Source organism: Orcinus orca, chromosome 5, assembly GCF_937001465.1.
Source record: "Orcinus orca chromosome 5, mOrcOrc1.1, whole genome shotgun sequence".
Lineage (NCBI taxonomy): Eukaryota > Metazoa > Chordata > Mammalia > Artiodactyla > Delphinidae > Orcinus > Orcinus orca.
This window is the reverse complement of record NC_064563.1, coordinates 105,177,125-105,183,124: the sequence shown is the minus strand read 5'-3', so window position 1 is coordinate 105,183,124 and position 6,000 is coordinate 105,177,125.

Here is a 6,000-nt window from a genome sequence, read left to right as displayed (position 1 = left end):
AGAGAACAACAAATATCATACATTAACGCATATGTGGAATCTAGAAACATGGTACAGATGAACCAGTTTGCAAGGCAGAAATAAAGACACAGATGTAGAGAACAAACATATGGACACTAAGGGGGGAAAGTGGGGGTGTGGGGGTGGTGCTGGGATGAATTGGGAGATTGGGATTGACATATATACACCAATATGTATAAAATAGATAACTAATAACTTGCTGTATAAAAATAAATAAATAAAATAAAATTCAAAAAAAAGAAAAAGAAAGAAGTGGTAAGTATCCAAATATTGTTATTTAATGGTCTGAGTCTCTTTCTTCTCCTCTCCCTTCCACACCTGTTCCATGCTCACATCTTACTCCTTAGGCAAGTCTGCTTGTAATTTTCAGGTCCTAACTTTACTCCAGTTCTAGCTCTAAACTGACTGATAGCTTTCACTAGTGCATTAATAATTAAAATCCCTCCACAAAGTAACTGATTTTTTAAAAATAATTGTAGAAAGAGAAAACACTTGTCAATAATATTTTAAATATTGGAATTTCAAGTAAAAACAAAATTTTTTTTTTTTTTTTTATAAATTTATTTTTTTATTTTTTTATTTTTAGCTGTGTTGGGTCTTCGTTTCTGTGCGAGGGCTTTCTCTAGTTGCTGCGAGCGGGGGCCACTCTTCATTGCGGTGCGCGGGCCTCTCACTATCGTGGCCTCTCTTGTTGCAGAGTACAGGCTCCGGATGCGCAGGCTCAGCAGCCATGGCTCACGGGCCCAGCCGCTCCATGGCATGTGGGATCTTCCCAGACCAGGACTCGAACCCGTGTCCCCTGCAATGGCAGGCAGATTCTCAACCACTGCGCCACCAGGGAAGCCCAAAAACAAAATTTTTAAAAAGGTTTTTAAGAAGGCAAAATTATCTTCAAAGTCTTCCAAGCTTGAAATTATTTTTTAACATTCTTTATTTACTTTTTTCTCTCTCTTTAGGGGTAATGAGAAAGTGAGATTTAAAATGGTATTAGGATGGAATTTTGGTGAAGGGAAAAGAATATGCAAATTCTGCCTTGGAGTAGCCAAAGACCTCAAACTATATCCATACCAAATAATGTCCAGGGGAGGTTTGGGTGAGAAAGGTTGACAAAAGGAATCATAAAGTAGTGAGACTAGGGTAGTGAAATCAATTGGAAAGCTATTTGAAAACCTAAAATTATGAAATGGCACATATGCTCTGGGGAAGGACTATGTCAGACTAATTTAAAGGATAATAATAAAGCAGAATAAAAAAGGAAATAGGGATCCACTGAGAAGAAACCAGCAGATATGTAGGCCCATCTAGGCCTATCAAGTCTTCATTTACTTCTATCTTTACTTCTAAGTGTGATTCCTTTTCTATATTGCATAACAAATTACCACAAAACTAGTGGCTTAAAATAATACCCATTTATCATCTCACAGTTTCCGTAAGTCAGAAGACTAGGCCCAGCTTTCCAGGTTTCTTTCTGCTCCTAGTTTCACAAGGCAACAATCAAGGTTTCAGCTGGGTGGTGTTCTCATACTGAGATTCAGCTAAGGAAGGATTTGCTTCCAAGCTCCCTCAGATTGTTGGCGCGAGTTTTTCCTTGTGGTTGTACAGTTCATGGTAGTTTTCTTTTCCAAGGCTATCAAGAGAATCTCCTGCTCCAGTACGTAAGTGACAGAGTCTTAGCCTTACATAATATAACATAATTGTGGAAGTGATTCTCCCATTAATTCTGTCATGCAATATAATCTAATCAAGGGGTGCCTATACTGTCACCTTTGCCATATTCTAATGTCTATAAGCAAGTCACAAATGCCACCTCACTTCAGGAGAGGGGATTATACAGGGGTGTGGGTCATTGGTGGTTATCTTAGAATTACGCCTACTACAAAAGTTGTGTCTCTTTTAAGAGGAAGAACCTTCAACATCACCCTTAAGAAGAAAAAGATAATTTTATATAACTATTATGGATAAATTACGTTTCCATAAAAATTCATATATTAAAGTCCTAACCCTCAGTCCTCCAGAATGTGGCTGTATTTGGAAATAGGGTCTTAAAGAGGTAATTAACTTAAAAAGAGGTTACTAGGGTGGACCCTACTTCAATATGACTATGTCCTGGTAAGAAGAGACATATGCAGAAAAAATATCATGCGACAACAAATAGAAAAGACTGCTATCTACAGCCAAAGAAACAGACTTCAGAAGAAACCAACACTGCCAACGCCTTGATTTCAGACTTCTAGCCAACAGAATTATGAGAAAACAGATTTCTCTTGTCTAAGCCATCTAGTCTGTGGTACTTTGTTGTGGCTGCCCTAGAAAATTAATACAGTCAGTTTACACTGTGCTGATTTTATCATACTTCATAGGAAGGCAGTTTTCCATGGTAGTAAGCTCACGTTTAACGTGGGCATGACAGGACATCATAGCCTACTTCCATATTGAATGTGGTTCACCTCTTTCTCTCAATTTTCTCCTGGATGGAGAGAGTAAAATAATTAATGGTATACAATTTTCATGAGTGTGTGAACAGAATTCCTTTTACAGCCTTTCTAGGGCACAAATGTTCAAAAATTATCATTTAAAATGAGCACAACACTTGATCCATTAATTATTCATTGCATAGTTATTGAGTGTTTAAATTACCAGAGTGCTTTTGGTGCTTACGATAAATCAGTAAACACAACAGACAAAAGTTCCTGTTATAATGACTCATAATCTAATGAGGAGAGAGAAAAAATATAATAAATAAATTATAAATTAAATAGAAGGTGGTAAGCACTGTATAAAAATTTTTTTAAAAAGGACTGGATACTGTAGACTGAATGGTTGGACATTTTTCACATGTATGGTCAAGGTAGGACTGAGAAGTTGGCATTTAAAATAGGGTGAGAGATTGACCTTCCACAATTTACAGGGAAACAAATTTGTTGCCAAAGAAACTGCTAATACAAAGGCCCTGTGGCCTGGCGTGTTTGAGAAACAGCAAGAAAGCTCCTGTGAAGGACATGGGAGGAATGAGGGGGGAGATTAATAGGACATAAATTCTTCTGAGTAAAATGGTATTACTCAGAAGATTTTGAGCAAAGAGGTGATATCTTGTACACTGAACTGAGGCTAGGTCATAGGGGAGCAAGAGACCATTTAGGAGGCTATAGCAATGACCTATGTGAATGAGGGTGGTGGCTGGGAGATCTGGAAGCAGTGGAAGTGTTTAAAAGGAATATAGCCTGGACATATTTTAAAGCTGTAGACAGTAACAAATTTTTTCCTCTAAATTTATTCTACAAATAGCCTTACAAAAGTGAATGAAGATATATGTAAAAAGATATGCACTAAAGTTTAGTAATAAAAAACAACTGGAAATAGCCTAGTGCCTACCAAAAGATATCTATTTTTAAAATTCTGCTAGAACAATAAATTAAAATTCAACAGTCAATAAAAAAAAAGGTAGGTCTGGAGGTGTTAACATGAAAAAATGCACAAAGTATCTTCACAAATGAAAAATTAAAATTGTAGAACAACTGCATACAATTTGTTTAAAAATAAAAAGTCTGCATAAAAATATGTAAGTGCATATGGTTAGATATTCCTTAAGCTAATTAACATGAGAGAATAGAATCAAATTTAGGAAATGGAGAAAGATGTTGCTTTTCATTTTTATATCTTTTACTACAGTTTGACATCTATAAGTTATTACATGTTAGTTTGCTAACAATACTTGTTATTATACATACTGTTTTTTGAAGGAAAAATTATACTTGTTTCCCCCCAGCCTGAGAATCTTCGACCTTACCTTACAAACTCATAGTTGTAAGCAGGAAAACAAGGATCATCCCAGAAATGAGTACTGATTTCAATGAGCAAAAACTTTAAATAACATCACAGAAAATAAAAGTGTTGCAGTGTTAATACTGGAAAATGAACTATGAAAACAATAATCAGTATAATAATAATTTCAAAAGTAAAATAAAACCAATCAATACTTGACTTAGCTTGTTCATGATGTAAAAAAGCCTGGTTGCTACTACATGCAGTGAATATAGCATATCTTTTGCTTTCACAGTCATGCAGGGGCTGCCCACTGGAGCTATCTAGAATAAAATTAATTAAAAAAAATATTTAACAGAAATTCCCCTCCATGACAAGCTGCTACATCTGTCATTATTTTTTTTTCTAGGCTAATTCTCACTTTTACACCAGTTCCAGACTTAGGGTTTCTTATTTCAGGCTAGCAGTCTGCACTCGCTTTCCATTCTATTTTCCAAGCTACTGCTCTCTTCCTCCAAACAGGTTGTGCAGAAAGTTCTGAAAGACATAATTTCCCCCTAGGCTTACTATACTCTCAGTTTTAGGTAGTTTCATAAAACACATAGTTTCTATTCCCCAGTTTTTGTCTTGCTTTTCTTTCAGTTTCTACTATTGATTTGGCATTGTTGTAATTTGTTTGTATACCCTAGATCCTACAGTTTGCTTAATTAGGCAGATACCAGTTATAATAAAGTCCATTAATGGCACAATCTGTTCTGGTTACTTTTTCAACAGTAAACATTAAAAAGAACATGATCGGGCTTCCCTGGTGGCACAGTGGTTGAGAGTCCGCCTGCCGATGCAGGGGACGCGGGTTTGAGCCCTGGTCTGGGAAGATCCCACATGCCGCGGAGCTGCTGGGCCCGTGAGCCATGGCCGCTGAGCCTGCGCGTCCGGAGCCTGTGCTCCACAACGGGAGAGGCCACAGCAGTGAGAGGCCCGCGTACCGCAAAAAAAAAAAAAAGAACATGATCAATTTGACCTGGTATATCAGTTTGCTAAGGTTGCCACAAATTGGGTAGTTTAAATAATAGAAATATATTTTCTCATAGTTCTGGAGGCTAGAAGTCTGAGATCAAGGTATCATCAGGATTGGTTTCTTCTGAAGGCCATGACAGAAGTATTTGTTTCAGGATACTCTGCTTGGCTTACAGACAGTTGTTTTCTCACAGACGGCTGTCTTCTCCCTGTGTCTTCTCCCATGGTCTTATTTCTATGTGTCTATATCCAAATTTTCTGTTCTTATAAGAATATCATTCATACTGGATTAGGGCCACCTTAATTATCTCTTTAGAAACCCTGTCATCAAATGCTGTCACATTCTGAGGTACTGGGGTTTAGGACTTCAACATATGAATTTGGGAGTAGACAGAATTCAGACTACAACACCTGGGTTCTAGCTTCAGCATGAAACTTTCTACCACATAATAGAAATAATGTATTAAAAGGGAAGTTTGGAGTGACCTAAATAAGTAACTTTCAGCTAAGCCTAAATATTTTAATCTGATGATCAGAGTTTTGATACCTACATACATGCTAACAATGAAGCCATGTTGCTAAAATATTAATCAATCAATTCAACAGACAATATGCGCCACACACATGCCTTCCTACTTCACAAAAGGTGTCATCTCTTAGAATTTGCCATGCTTTGGGGAAGTCTTGTTCTTTAGGAATCAGGTGATCTTCTACTTCTCAGGGATCTTCTACTTATACCCATTCACAATCTCAAATGTTTTCTTTAAGTTTTATTTCCTTAGTTCAGAATAAATTTGTATTTTGCCCCATTTCCAGAAAGAACCCCAAAACAGCCATCAATCGCGTCTCAGTCTACATGCAATTCCTATCAAGTCTTTGATGATTTATCAAGTAATCATTTTAAGGAAATGTTATGTTCTACAATCTTTGCTCGTGCTCCCATAGTGCACATTAATAGACGCAGTAGAGATGAGCTGTATTAGTTTCCTGTTGCTGTTGTAAACAATTTTCATAAACTTTGTGATTGAAAATAACAAAAAATTGTTTTTTAGTGCTCATAGTAAGTAGTCCAAAATGGATCTCACTGAACTAAAATCAAGGTGTCAGCAGGATTGTACTTCTTCTGCAGTTTGCAGGGGAAAATTTGAATCCTTGCCTTTTCCAGCTTCTAGGAACTGCCTATTCTCCTTCCATCTTCAA